General features: G+C 42.7%; 1 long non-coding RNA gene across 2 annotated transcripts in view; it reads right to left on the reverse strand.

Annotated features, from left to right (window-relative positions):
* The window catches only part of LOC138288587 (uncharacterized), a 30,824-nt gene extending 16,291 nt beyond the window's left edge, over positions 1-14,533 (reverse strand). Inside the window, exons 1-2 of one of the 2 annotated variants that reach the window (XR_011202477.1) lie at positions 14,452-14,533; positions 5,413-5,556 (exon numbers count right to left, since the gene is read on the reverse strand). This is a non-coding gene — a long non-coding RNA (uncharacterized lncRNA). Of the gene's footprint in view, positions 1-5,412; positions 5,557-13,511; positions 13,559-14,451 lie in introns of those variants that run through there. The other variant, XR_011202476.1, reaches the window with a different exon arrangement.
* Positions 14,534-14,977: the final 444 nt, after the last annotated feature.

Consider the following 14,977-nt stretch of genomic DNA (forward strand, 5'->3'; position numbering starts at 1 on the left):
GGTCTCATGACAAAACGTTATTGGTTTAACCATGCCAAGGGCACAAGGTCTAACAAAGACCTATAAAAATCTCTGGCCTAAAGAAAAAATCATCTGTGTATAAAGTCTACAAACCACAAATATCTAAGGTTTCATGCCAAGTGCCCTAGCAACAAGGGCACTAATTACAGATAATTTTTTACTTCTTTTCTATAACAGACAAACAAAGAAATAAAACTTGACAACTTTTGATGTTATGTTGCAATACATAAAAATACTTCAAAACTAGTGCAAACAATTGCTGAAACAGCACAAGTGATGATTTTACACTCTGCACATGCTGGGTATAGAATTGTGATGCATGATATTCCATTAACAAACAAGTAGAAATTCAAACATAAAAATGTACATCTTACCAGTAGGCTAGATTACAATTTATAAACCATGGTGTTAGAAATTGGGTCTCTAGTTGGCAGAGGTATGCACCCTGTCCAGGTAGGGACTATAATCCTAGTCAGGGTAAGTCACAATACAACCTAAATTATCCTGTGCCCACCCTTTGGTACCATGACACAGTGCAGGCAAACTTAACTTAGAAGGCAATGTGTAAAGTATTTGTGCAATATGTTATACAGTAACACAGTGAAAACACCACAAAAAGTACTCCACACCAGTTTAGAAAAATATATATCTGAGATTTCTAAACAGGAGGCAAGCTGACAAGCCCTTTGAGATCACTTGTGGTGGGAAGGCAAAGTACTTCCAGAAGGGTCAGGGAGCAACAGGCAAAAGTTACATAAGTAGGAAAGCAGTTCTTCCAGAAAAGCAATCTATAGGAGTCATTTGGGCAACACAGCACTCCTTCTGACAGAGTCGAGGTGTAGGTCCAAAAGTGTTTGATTTTAGAGGGTCACAGACCCGGTATATATACACCCACATGTGCCTTTGAAGTGGAGGAGACTTCAAAGTGCCGTTTTGAAGTGCACTAATTCCCCTTTCAACCCAGTCCTGTCTGCCAGGAGGTCTGTGGGGGTTATCGGTCCTTTGTGTGGGGTCAGGCCACTCGCCTTTGGAGTGTAAGTGAGAGTCCCTCCACCCTTCCTGCCCAGGAAGATCCATCAGTATGCAGATTAATGCAGATGCCGCAGAGTGTCCTGTGTTTATAGTTGCCTGGGTGGAATGCACAAGAGGATCTGTCAACCAGGACAGATCAGATCTGGATTGGAGACAGTCTGTAAGGCACAGGGAGCAGTAGGTGCAGAGAAGTGCCTTCTTTCAAGAAGTGTCATTGCTAAAATAGTAATATTAAATCCAACTTCACCAGTAAGAAGGATTTCTCACTACCATTCCAACCATACCAAACATGACAATGCCACTCCTTTCCGATCAGAAATTACCACTCAAAAGGATATAAGGGAATTTACAATGCTGATCTATTAGAGAAGCAAGCTTCACAATAGTGAAAAACGACTTTGGGAGCTTTTCACTACCAGTTCATGTAAAACTTACAAAGTACATGTCCTGCCTTTTACTTACCTGGCACCCTGTGCTACCTAAGGCCTACCTTAAGGGAGACATATGTAATAATAGAGTAGTTTAAGGCTTGGCAAAAAGTTTTCAATGCCAAGTCAAAGTGGCAGTGAAACTCCACACACGGGTCTTGCAATGGCAAGAGACATGAGACCTGGTTAAGGGGCTACTTATGTTGTGGCACAATCAGTGCTGCAGGCCAAAAGTTGCACTTATTTTACAGGTCCTGGGCACATCTAGTGCACTTTACTGGGGACTTATATGTAAAGTAAATATGCCAACTGGGTAGGAGCCATTGTTACCATGTTTAAGGGAGAGGGCACATGCATTCTAGCACTGGTCACCAGTGGTAAAGTGCTGAGTCCTAAAACCAGCAAAAACAAGATCGGAGAAATGGAGCAAGGCAAGCAAAAAGTTGGGGGAAGGCGACCCTAAGGCTGTCCGGTCCAACACCTGGGAAGAGGAGGGAGTTACTCCCTGTAGACATACACTTTGAGAGTTATACATAGGTATCTGTACATGAACTTGCTAGAACATGTATTTAGAGCAATTAATTGGACAACAGTGATCATGTTTTAGGTGGATGCATCCGTTGTTAAGGATCATAGTAAACAAAGATTTCGCAGAAAATAGTATGCTATTATTTGGCATGTATTTCATTCAAACCATCCTAGTGTGGGGATACACTAACCCCCAAGTCCCTTCATTTGCAGAAGTTCTAACTTTTTTCTACACACATGAACAATTGTAAATAAGACATGGCGTTAATGGTGAGCATAGTAGAGTAGAACCCAAGCCAGAAGGGGCACATTCAACCACAGGACAACTGAGGCCAACCCTGCCACAGCAGCATAGCCCCCAGTGAGCCAGGGGGGAAAACAAGGCTCCTTTCTACAAGGTCCCACAAGGCCGCAGGGCACCTTGCCACATCCAAAGACATTCATAAATATGGACGGCTGCAGTCAATTGTGTTGTGTCTCTGTACTCTTGTGAGGGATGGGTGCTGCACCAAAGATAAGGATCAGTCCCTCCACATCGACCCACATTGCCAAGTTAATCTTTAATTAGGTCTTGCAACCCCAGTCTGCACGCTGCAGTCCTGCAGTAACCTCAGTTTATTAGATTCCCAGCAGATAGTGCTACTGACACCTGGCCGACACAACTTTCAGGGAAGGCCTTTAGGCCATGTGTGCGACTAGGCCCTTGTCAGCCTGGCAACATCCCAGGTGGGGCCAGCGACTGGAGGCGTAGGGTGTCCTGCTCCTTCCCATGCTGCAGCCCCTTTCAGCCTGCCTGGTCAATACCTGAGGCCTCGGGGTCCTGCCATTACTCAGGACGGCCCAGGCACCTGCAAGGGACATAGTTCTAGGACCCACTGTGCTTGGGATATTTAGACTGCAGACAGTATCTCCTCAGCAGTCTCTGCAGACTGCTACCATCCTGGGAGGAGTTCCGCAACCACTGATGATGGGGGGTGGGGCAGGCAAAATTGTACAGGATTACTGGTGAGCTCTGGGGCCTCGGTGCAGTGCTCTGGGAAACAAGACTCACCTGGTCATCATGTTGACCACTCCCCCTTCAATAATAAAAATGACAGATTTGTAGGATGAGCCTAGAAATGGTATACAAATGTCACACGTGGCTACCCTTAAAGTATGTCAAGTGTTTAGCCATTGTGGACTAATGCTGAATGCCACGAACATTAAATCAGCAGACATTTTAAAGTTTATTCATTTCCCCATACAACAATCAGTCCATTCAAGCACCACACAATGCACCTGAAAATTGGCAGTATCCCTGACTGGTTCCAAATGTATCAGAGATTCTCAGTACTGTTAAATACAGCAATGCTGTTTTTATAGATTACTTTGTTAATAAGGTACACAAATGGAAAATAACAGCATATGTGCCACATAAAGAAGGTTTGATTTGTTGGTGCCAGAGAACTCATTACTAAGGTCGCCCAAAGCCTCAGTAACAGATCTGAAATTAGACTGAGGCTCAGGGGGTGAAGAGAGTAATAATGAATTACACACAGCATCTGTGGTTACATTGAAACACAACAGGGAGGTCAAACGTTGCACCTGAGATCACAGAGTCTTCAATACAGGTACAGGTTAGGGCAGAGAGAAAGAATGTGACAGGCATGGAGGCAGGCACTGGTGGCCAGACAGGGTGATTTGCCGATACTGGAGGGCAGTGTCAGGCACTGCTGAAAAGACTGAGGTGTTTGGTCTGAAGAGAAGTGTGAGGTACTGATGGTCAGCGTTAGGAGGTGACTTGTGGATAGTGCAAGTCATCTGTTGTTCAGTTGAATGTACTTACTCTGGAGGGCATTCAGGTGCTGGCTCTGGCAGACTTAATCTGGCACAGTGTTTGCAGGGCAGAGACACGCAGTTGCTCTGGAACGCAGTGTGAACCTCTATATCGTGGTTAATGGAGAGGATTAACTTTGAAGGGCAGTGTTGGGTGCGGACTCCAAAAGGCAGTATCCAGCTCAGGCACCAACTCTGGAGGGGGGGAGATTAGGGAATATTGGGCAGTGAAAGGGACAGGCTATGGTGGGCTGTGAAAGGCAATGGTTCTAAGATTAAGTGTGAGCCACTCTCACTGGTGGGTAGTGGAGTGTACTCACATGAGAGAGCATAACGAAGCCTGTGCATTAAAGTGTTTGTGTGTGACCATCTGGAATGCCTTTATAACAAGGCTTTGCAGCCATCCTCAAATGACATGACTGCCCACTTATTATCAGAGAATGCTAGGTGCTCCACAGTTTGAAGGAGTAGCCCCATAGTGGCTTGCACTTGGATGGCCCTTGAGATAAAGCAGTAGCATGGAAGACCAGCGTTTTCATATTAAACAATGTGCAGCTCATCATGTTGCATATCCCATAGGACACAACCACCCTATTATGTTGGAATGCAGCAGGTATCAAAGGTGAGGGGGAACCAATCAATACGAGTGCAACAATCACCATTTCAGTGGCAGCACACAGTCTCTACCCAATCAAATGTTGTACTCAAGGTAATGTACTCAACGTGTGGGAGGAGCCAAAGGTCTCTCTCAGTAGTTCTTGTTAAATCTATTTTTCTTGTCATTAGATTAGGGTTTCCAGCAAGTGTCCTGTAAAACCAGACTTAAAAAGGAAATCTTGGACAAAACCTACATGGCCTCCCTTCCAACAGGATTATTCTAACCTCCTCTCTTTCTGAACAGAGCAGTCTCCGTAACTGTTGGACTAAAAACCCTTCATTTTAACAGTGTTAAAACAAGTTTGCTCACCACGTCAAGAAGCACGTAGACCCAGGAATGGTGTCAAGTTTGAACAGAAGCAGTACCAACTGTGCTGTGGCTAACTTCTGACACACAAACCGTTTATTACGTTATTTGAAAACAGGAGCAGGAAAGAAATCTGCGGCACGTAACCCTTTGTTCATGTCGCAATTCTTTAAAATGTAAAACCTATTGTCTTTGCAAGTTTTTTTCCCTAGATGGCAGGTATGCATGCCCCCCCTTACTACAACCATATTTGAATGAGTGTAATTAAGCTTTTATAAAATCCATTCAAAGATGGCCACTGTTAATGCGCACATTAGTGGCTATCATCGAATGGATTTTTTATTTTATTTTTACTTTGAGAATAAAAATGCACGCTGCTGTGGCTAGCACATGTGCAGCCCCATAGTTGTATATATATTTGTTAAAGCTTTACCAAAACAGAATCAGCGATAGCCCCATGAATGAGAGTATATCTGTGGTGATCTTCTTTGAATTATTTTTTTAAAACATGAGAAAATACATTCAGATATGCCGACCACGAATGCACGTGCAGCCACTTGCACCAAAAACTTAATTAGTAACAATCAAAGATCAATCAGTAATCTAAGAACCTCCAAAGGATACTGTAAGTGCTCCAACACAAAGAGGAAATCCCACTGATCGAATTATGTGGGTTAAATTGTTCGACCACCATCATGGAAGAATAGTCCCATATTTTAATATCCTCGCCAGCAGTGACAAATCTGATGCGTCCCTGCATGACTCCACCTAGCACGAAAAATATATAGAAACATATTTAAAAACAAGGTATTCCATGGTTACCAATCAAACAATGGTAAAAGCAATTTAACAGATATATTACGTGAGACTTATCACTTGCAAATTATTTTCAAATGTACGTAAATAATATTTTTGTGGTGGCCGGGCTTTAATGGTAAGATTATTTTTAATAATACATAGATGTTTCTACTAACAACTGTAATAAACAAGCATAGAACATTTAGCCATGGTCAAATTATCTCAAGCATAACATTTTTTCGATCCCTTTCTTGCAATCTTTCTAAAAGGTTTGGAGCGTTTAGCTCTCATTTTAATATAATTCCTGTAAAAACTTCCATTTTCAAATAAAATCAGGAGTATACGCACATATATGTATACCAGTATATGCTACAAATGCAGTCAACTTTGTCAGAGACAAATTATATTGAGGGGCATGTTTATGTTTGATTGTGTTTCTTAATGGCTTATTGTTTTGGGTGAACGTGGGAGTGCGGGTTGCACCGGGAAAAACATAGAATGCTACGGTGTTCAAGTGACTGGAAGTATCGGAAAAAAGTCTGGTATCAGGGAATAGCAAAAACTTAAAAACATCAATAGTTACATATCAAAAGAAAATACGTTTCAATCATTCATACAATCAGAAAGATAAACATTTCAGAAACTAAACGACCCCTTGTGGAATTATCAACACGATTTAAGGGTCTGACAATGTTATGGAAATGTCTCTCACACAGGCCTAAGGAACAATGCAAAAGCAGTAAGAACGGCTAAAAAAGCCTTTTATAGGATTATAGAACTTCTTCCTGGGAGTGCTCGGCAGGAGTGATTTTCCAACCCTTCCAAAAGGCAATTCTTCATGACCTTGTGGATAGGTGCGAGTGGGCACCTTTCGACCTCTAAATGCTCCTCAGAAAAGTCAAAAAGCTTTTCTTGGCAAAATTACTAGCTGGCGCTACATGGGCTGTTTTTGCAGTACTGCCTGGATTAATTTCAGGAACTGTTCAGAACTGTGCCTGAGAAAGTTTATTTGAACAAGACACAGCTCCTGGAGATCCAAACAGACTGCACAAATAATCTCAAATACTTCCTCTCTGTGAAAAGGGCAGGGCTGCAAAGACTCGCATCTCTAGGTTGCAGTCTCCTCTGTCTACAGTTCCACCTTGCTATCAAGCAGGAACCTGTAGGCTTAATGCACAAGGGCTCCAACCAGCATGTTGCAGGAACTACAATAGATTTCATGGGTCCAACTTGATTGTTGGACTCTGGAAATCTGTTGTAGTTGGAGAAAGTTATTTCTCTGACCAGTATATTAAGTATTAGTGCAGCAGGGACTCTTGCAGAAAAAAGGACAAACACCATGTTTTCATTCAATATGGTATAAGGGATCCTCCAGTTTTCTATCAAGGCTTGTACAAGACAATGCTCAACCAAGACATCCTAAAGGGTCATATTAACATCAATTCTTAGTGTGCTAAGAGACGAGGGGACTGGATGCAGGATATGACCAAATGAAACTAGTGCACAGTATGGGATAACCTTGATAATGGTAATTGAGGGCAAAGCACACAAAACTCTCTTGGTATAGCTACAGGCCATGCTGAAATGACTCAGAGGGCATGGAATGGGTACAAGGTACTGCCAAATGGCATAGCCTCTAGCCAGTTTCAACCAAGGGTTGCACAGGAGAGCACTGGGATTAAGATGTTGCGCTTCATAAAGTCTTCAGTAATAACTCCCCAAACTCACATTATTGTGGAGATCTGGAATTAGTTACTTTTCAATATAAAGACAATAGTGAAAATCCCCAGAAAATATTACTGTTGAATACAAGCTATGGTTAGAATGTAAAACTTATAAACTACTGAAATGTACCAGTTATAAGCTACATAACTCTTGGCATTGTAACTCACGAATGAGGTTAAAGTTAGCCTCATCTGTAACAAAAGTGGTGATATGTCATATGCCATCAGTCATCACTGATGACACAAGTGCCTGTTCCTTTCGCCATCTACAGTATAGTTTACCATAATAAATTAATTTCAGTACTTTTTTATAATTTAAATCATAAAAATAATATTCCTTTTTTATTGCAGTTGTAAGTGGCTGATATCTGTGATCAACTATGGCATACGTACCTAGAACTGTATGATGTCCATTAATATGGAGAAGTATGCAGTCATGCATTGTAGGGAGCTAGGTTCAGGTTGCAGTGCCCCCACCCCCCCCCACACACACACATTTTCCCTGGTTTTAATATGCAACTTCAACTGAAGTGCACTGGGTTCCAGCTAACCAGGTCCCCAGTGCCAGTGTCCCTTCTCTAAAATAGGACAACTGGTCACTGGATCCCCAAGTGACCAGGCCCTTCAGCCCCATGCAAGTCCCTAGTTAATGGTATCCCTGGTACTGTGGCCATGGGTACTGAAGAAGGCCCCTCAGACCTGCAGCAAAATGTATGCCACTCTGAGGGACCCAGCGCCAACCTTATGCAGACTGTCATTGCAGGTTGTGTGACAAGGAAACATGACATGGCACACAGCCTGTGTGTCATGTCCCCTAACACTGCATTTAATATATGTAAGTCACCCCTCTAGCAGGCCTTACAGGTCTAAGGCAGGATGTATTATATTACATGTGATGGCATATCTGCACAAACAGATATGCCCCTGCTATGTCTTTGTCGATTCTCAGACATAGTAAGTGACCAGGGAAGCCATTTTAAATACATGTGCTGACACAAGTAACTATGAGTTCCCCAGCTACATGATGGACTCACTGAAGAAAGGGATGTTTGGTATCAAACATCTCATGTTAGTGAACCCACACTGATGCCAGTGTTGAATTTAACAATCCTTGCACCCAGAGGGCACCTTAGAGGTGCCCCCTGAAAACCTAGCAGCCACTAGTGTGTTGAGTGACTGGTCCTGACCTGTTCAGTCACCTTAGACACGTTTCTGGCCCATAAGGTGAGAGCAAGTGGTCTTGAGGGCGAGAGACAGAAGCCTGCACTGGGCAGGGGTGTTATCAGCTAACCCATTTAGGATAGACATTCCAGGGCAAAAGCTTCAAAGGCTTCAATACTTCAGGGGGTCAAAGGCATCAAAGTGAATATGACCCAGGTCTCTCCAGATGGTGGAGATGACCATTCTCCCTGTCATGATCCCCACTTTGGTAGCAGAACTGGTGGGAGAATTAATTATTTCCCCTAAGGTGGATGAGCTGAAGTGGACACCACTTTTTAAATTCCTCCATTTGGCAAAGCACCATGAACCCTGGTCCTCTGACCTTCCATTGTTACAACGCAGAGACCTTCCACACCCTGAACACAGGACGATCCACCGCCTGCTGCCTCACATCTCCCAGAGCTTTCCATGGACCATTCTCCTGCCTCCACTGCCATAGCACCTTCACCATACATCAAGCACCAGACCCAACAACACGGAGTGTCTCAGCTGCATCCTCCTCAACATTAGTTCCCTCCAAAAACACGCTGAGGAACTCTGGGACCTACTGGAATCCACCCCCCTGGATATCGCCTTCTTCACTGAAATTTAGATAAACCCAGCATCTGCACTGGACATTGCCATCTCCATTGCCATCCCCAGCAACTATAAACTGTGCCACAAAGACCGGCCTTCTCACCCAGGCAGCGAATGGGTTCCCAACCCACCAAAAATTACACTTCTTAGGCAAGGAGCCTCCAAACAACCCTAGAACAATATGCAGACATTTTTCATACAAAGCTAACTTACAATTACATATTATGAATGAAGCTCTCTATCCCAGTATCCAAAACATAACCCCAATCCTTGCTCTAGCCCTACACTGGGAATATAATGCACTGTGCAGAGGACCACTACCATGTGTTTCTGGTACATACTGTTATTGTTTGCAGCCTAAAAGGCAAAATTTACATTGCTTATTACACTGGCCTGAAATGACTATCCTCTATGAAATACATCTTAAATAATATAGGTCTTATCTTAGAAAACTGAACACAGATATAGGAGTCACTGAGTATAACAAATTACGATAGTTACTCAGGATCTAGATGCATGGTTGCAGCATTACTCATGGTAAATAGTTTTTAAGGGTATCTTAAACTCAGATGTATTCATCTTCAAAAACAGATATAGAAAGAAACAGAACTGGTGTCAAAAGTTATCCAGGTTGTTTATGTGCATGATTGAAAGTTAGTTGGCTTTTAAGGTTATCCCACATAAGACTTACATAGTCATATATTTACTAATTTTCATAGAAAATGAGTGAGATCAGTCAATGCAGTTTACAGTAAGTTCCCAGGGCAGACATTTATGAGTAAGACCTAGATGTGATTCAACTTTTAAGTCTCAGGAATATCATAACTCTAAGAGGCATTGGTCTCTGCCAAAACCATTGGCAATGTGTTTTAGCCATGTTATACACTAGTGTGGCTGCTGTCCAGCATGGCTAAAAGTTAGTGGAGTGGGGTGGATTGGGTAGATTGGAGAAGGAGAGTGGGGCAGATGGTAGATTGAAGAGTGGTAGATTATGGTGGATTGAGGGAGTGGAGAAGATTGAGGTAGAGTGGAGTGGGATATTTTGGGGTAGACTGGAGTACAGTGGGATGGGTAGATTGGAATGGATGGGTGGATTATAGTTGGGTAGATTGGAATGGAGTGGGGAAGACAAGAGTAGTTTGGAAAGGGTAGATTGGAGTGAGGTATATTGGGGGAGTGGGGTAGATTGGGAAAGAGTGGGTAGAGTGGAGTAGGTTAGGGTTGATTGGAATGGAGAATAGGATAGACTGAAATAGTTTAGATTGGTTAGGAGTGTGGTAGAATGGGATAGAGTCAAGTGGATATATTGGGGTAGATTGGAGTGCAGTTGGGTAGATTAGGAAGGGTGGACTGCTGTGGATTGGACTACACTGGGGTGGAGTGGGGCAGATTGGAGTGGATAGACTAGATTGGAGTTGGCTAGACTGGGTGGATTATAGTAGGGTAGATTGGAGTGAAGTGGTGTATAGTGGAGTGGGGTAGACTGTAGTGGGATATATGGGAGTAGGGTAGATTGGGGTGGGGTAAAGTGGCGAGTGGTAGATTGGATTAGGGTCACCGAGGTGGGGTGTGTTAGAGTTGAGTGGGGTAGATTAGAGTGGAGTGAAGTGTGATAGAGTAGAGTGGGATAGAGTGAAGTAGGTAGATTGGAGTGTGGTATTTTGGAAATGGGTGGGGTTGATTGTTGCAGAATGGAGTGGGCAGATTCTTATAGATTGGAGAAGGGTAGATTGTGATGGTGTGGGTAGATTTTTGTGGGGTACATTGTGGTGCAATGAGGTAGATTGGAGTTGGATACATTGCAGTGGAGTTTGGAGTGCAGTGGGGTAAATTGAAATGGAGTGGGGTAAACTGGAGTGGAGTTGGGTACAGTGGAGGCAATAGAGGTAGGTTGGAGTGGGGTAGAGTGGAGTCTGGTTGAGTGGGTTGGATTGGGGTACATTGGAGTAGGGTGAATTGGGGTAGATTGAGTGGAGTGAGGTAGCCTGGGTCGGGTGAGGTTGGGTTAGATTGAGTGAAGCAAGGTAGATTGGAGTGGGGCGGGGTAGATTGGAGTGGAGTGGATTGGGGTAGATTGGAGTGTAGTGGTCTAGACTGGAGTGGGGGAGGAGGGGTAGATTTGAGTGATGTGGGGTAGAGTGGAGTGGGATGGGGAAGGATGAAGTGAGGGAAGGATGAAGTGGGGTGAAGTGAAGTGGGTTGGAGTAGATTGTATCTAAGTGGAGTGAAATAAAATGGAATGGGCTAGATTGTAGTGGAGTGGGGTAGATTGGACTGGGGGTAAGTGGTGTGGAGGGGAGTGGAGGGCATGGAGCTGCATGGAATGGCATAGTGTGGAAAGGGACAGAGTGGCATAGTGTGGCGTATGCTTGCGTGGCAACACACTGCCATTACAGACAACATATTTTCAATTGTCGATTGAAATGACCATTACATTCGCACCTAAATACGGTTTTACTGCACATGAACGATAACGTGTGCAAATGTTATCACCTAGTACACTAATGTGTTTTGATCATATTCAAATAGTTGTTTCTACCACACTTCAGAATAATAAAAAAAAAGTGATTCATTTGTACTAATGCTGATATGTTCTGAAACATCAGCACAGTTCATTTTTTCTTTGTTGTGTGCTAGAAAAAACATCAAAACACCCTCTCCTCTCACATGGGTACTCAGCAGGATTGTCACATAAATTGTCTCACTTTAAAGTCAGAGAAAGAAAAGTAAACTCCAAGCTCTCTTTAAAGACGTAGCCAGCTGGCATTTTGGCCGCCGACTTTGAACACACATCTAATGCAACAAGATAAGAACAAGATTTAAAGGCCTGCTTACAGAAAGGAGGTTTGTGGAAGAAAACAGTAAACAAGGTTTGGGCAACATAAGGGACAAACTCAGGCTGGACAGCCTAAATCAAATAAAGTAGAAAGTCAGAAAATATGAGTTAAAAACGACAAAGCCAATGGTTAGCAGTAGGTGGGATGCATTGCTAATGCAGCTTCCTGAATGCCCACAAGAAGTCGCAAGCAAGCCAGGCATCTGCAGTGTCTGGTAGGCTTTGACCAAGAAAGGAAAGAACAAGAAAAAGAAAAGAAAAGAAAAAAAAACACACCCCCTCTGATCAAACCTTTGCTTTTATAACTGTAAGCCACCTGAAATATAAGTGTTTTAAAGTTTTATAAACGGTCTCGAACATGTTTCATCAAATTGTGTTGCTGCTATTTTAGATGTAATGGTGATTGTGCTATTGGTGGCAAGTACAGCTAAGCCTATTAGCCTTGGCGGGATGATCTGTACAGATCCCCTCCTATGGGATAACATTCCTCTATTATTTTCTATGAGATATGATTAAGGATTTGCATTTTTGAGAACATTGGCTTACGATCATCATAGTGATTACAAATAGCACAATATCCACTCCTCGTTTTCACAGACAATCGGTAGGCGAAGACCATTCTGAGGACCAACATTAGTCTGTGTTTCCTAAAAAAAGGATCATAATAGTGAACGTTTGTGAACATTGGATTGCAACAAAGAACACAGCCATCCCATTAAATAAACTATAAACCCACAATACACATCACATGTTTAGTGCTCACACTTTGTGTTTATTTACTATGTAATTTTTAAGTATAAGGGGTTGTGAACTTGTTGCTCTTTTAAGGAACCGCTCTCTCCGGTTAGTGTGGTTGACACAGCTGTTATTTGCCACCTCATCTCACCACCTTCAGCCAGTACTGGTCTTTTGACTGGCAAAGCTTCTAGGTGAATGATCTTCAAGTTCCTAATTATGTCAGTAGTAACAACACTACAGGTCCCACACTGCAAAGTTATTTTGTATAAAAAGGCCAAACCTAGCATTCTGTACAATGAACATAAATTGATATTGGTTATCGCACAGGTTTGGAGGCAGAGTGCTGTTTAGAAGTGAAAATCGAGCAGCAGGAAATGGACGAGAAGACCTCTGAACCCGAACTTTCAGTTATGCCTTCACTGCCCGGTTAAAGCAAATATACATTATAAGCGCGTAATCAGCTCAAATGAAGCGCCCCTGCTATGTTTGTACAAGGTCAGCAGTGTTGTCATGCCCATGGGAGAGATCATCCCTTCCATGTATTTTCTTTGTGTTCTAGTCCTGAGGTAAAAATATGGAATAAACACAACTACTGGTCCCAGAATGCACAGCAAAACCCTGAACCTAATGAGCAACTCAAACATGGACCCTCGGAAGCGTGAGAGTTCTGGGTAAGTAAGTACAAGAGACACCGCAGTGATACAGATAATTAGTCCTACCTCGGTTTCTGATCTCCCATTTCATTGGGAACCAAACATGTGTACACGTAGATCATCTATTATATCACACCTGCTAATTTCAATACTTGAGATGCCCATATCTAGTAATACCTTAAGGTCGCTATGACTGTAGTCACTCTTGAGTAAAACGCGTCCTCCTTTTTTATTTCAATTGAAAGTCTAATGTACATTTCACCCTGTTTGGCGATCAAGAGAAGTTTAGAAATACAGGGTTATGAGCAAGAAAGTATACAGACAACCCAGTGCTTCAGTACTTCTAAACATATCCGTTGGCTTGTTAGCAAGCGAAAGAGTTCCACACGTATCATCAACCGCCCCTGGAAACAAACGATCAAATACAAAAACCTACGTTGATGTCACAATCCAACAGACCAGCATGTACGAGTCTCAGGTGTGTACCCCAGGTTTAATTGCCCTTCCTCAGTTTCTTGTCTCGCATTGCCTTGTTGACTTTGTAGTTTTACATTTCATTACTCAAACGTTACATCAATTGGTTCCGTTCCTCATCTGTCTGAGCTGAAACGGCCCTGTTCCTCTTCTATCTTGAACCTCGTAAATACATATTACACATTTCAACTCGTGCATCACAACTGTAGTTGCAAGCTGTCGATGTATTCCAGTTACACTTATTCGTGCTGCAAACCATATTTCTCTTCAATGCAGCTGCTGTTATGTATTTCACTCTGTTTGAAGCTAGTCGTGGAAGTGCATCAATGCGCGCCTGTAAGCAGCTCAGTGTGCATAAAACGCAAAGATTCAGTACCAGGTAAAATGTAACAGTCCTCATGCTGCAATGAATTATGGTCTTTTTAGTTGTTTATATTTTAAAGCATTTCTTCGGTGCAGCTGCTAGCGTTGGACAACAATGATGGCAGGTGAATGTGCACACTGCATGAAGGAACACAAACAAGGTAACCTCAGAAGCACTGGTGATGGTAATACAGAGTTCTGAATATCTCGGCTAACAATAGAGCAAATGTACAATACATCAGTTCATGTCAAGTAAGGTTGTGCTGCGTCAGCCTCTTACCGCGGTCTCCTTCCACTACGACGCCGTGAAGCAGAAACTTGAATCCACACCTGTTGTCAATTAACTATCACCAGTTCTTTTTCAGGTGTGTAACCAGTGTTTAATAAACCTTCTTTTTCTCAACCTTGCTAAACTGTATTTTGTAGTTTGCCTGTCACATCATTGAACATGAAGCATAATCCTCATTTCCTCGTGCATTATGGTCATTATACTTGTGGTAAATATTTTCTCACGTTTTGCTCAGCAAAACTCTAACTTACAAAATGGATTTCTTTCTGTTGTGAACGCATCTAAAGACTGCATTCATGCCTCTCTTAAGCTGTTCCATGTTTATACAGCATAATGTTTCAGTTTTTGTTTAAATTACAACCAGCGCTGGAAGGAAACAGGCGTCTAGAGTTTAGACGCTGGTCCCTTGTAAGCAGATTTATGAAGCCATGGATCCAAAAACATACATTCGAACAAACCCTTATGTGCTTCTGGTGATCAGTCTCCCCTGATGCAGTCACTGACCCAGAGTAAATCT

The sequence above is a fragment of the Pleurodeles waltl genome, chromosome 4_1, assembly GCF_031143425.1.
Source record: "Pleurodeles waltl isolate 20211129_DDA chromosome 4_1, aPleWal1.hap1.20221129, whole genome shotgun sequence".
NCBI classification, from domain to species: Eukaryota; Metazoa; Chordata; class Amphibia; order Caudata; family Salamandridae; genus Pleurodeles; species Pleurodeles waltl.